Below are 713 nucleotides of genomic sequence, written 5' to 3'. Positions count from 1 at the left end.
CTTTTTTTTTTTTTTTTTGACGTGTATTTATTTTGAGAGAGTGCATGAGCGAGAGCAGGGGAGGGGCAGAGAGAGAGAGAGAGAGAGAGAGAGAGAGAGAGAGAGAAAGAGAGAGAGGAGAGGAGAGAGAGAATCCCAAGCAGGCTCCATGCTGTCAGTGCAAAGCCCAGTGCAGGGCTCAGTCTCCCGGTTGGTGAGATCACGACCTGAGCCGAAATCAGGAGTCAGATGCTTGACCGACTCAGCCACCCAGGTGCCCCAAGCATTCTTTATTACAGGTGTTCTTATGCCTTGTCACAGGCAGGGCCTACGTCTAGGTGACAAACCTCCATCAAGGCCCCCTTTGTAGTGGGCACCAGGGAGTAAAATGGGGGGCATCCCTGAGGAGCTACTGGGAGACACATCCCAAGATACAGAAGACTTGCTACTTGGTGTTGAGGTGTTGACAGGGAAGAGGCCCAGAGAGAGGGAGGAGCTCACGTGGGCTGCAGTGCTGCCTGGTCACTGTTTGGCCTCTGTGCCTTCCACGCTTGGCGCCCCTGTGTGCAGGTCCTCTAGGTCACCCGGGGGCCATCACATGTTTAGGGAGCCACCGTGCACACGGCTTCTCTGGTGGGTCTCTTATTTCTCTCCCAGATCCACTTTTGATATTGTTGGTAGTCTGGATTCCTCTTCTAATAGCAGTTTTAATTTTAATTTTAATTTTAATTTAA

This window comes from Lynx rufus, unplaced genomic scaffold (assembly GCF_022079265.1).
Source record: "Lynx rufus isolate CCGP_SWC_20201006 ecotype Redwood Valley unplaced genomic scaffold, mLynRuf1.p SCAF_2, whole genome shotgun sequence".
Lineage (NCBI taxonomy): Eukaryota > Metazoa > Chordata > Mammalia > Carnivora > Felidae > Lynx > Lynx rufus.
The sequence above is the reverse complement of the archived record's forward strand: the minus strand, read 5'-3'. Positions refer to the sequence as shown.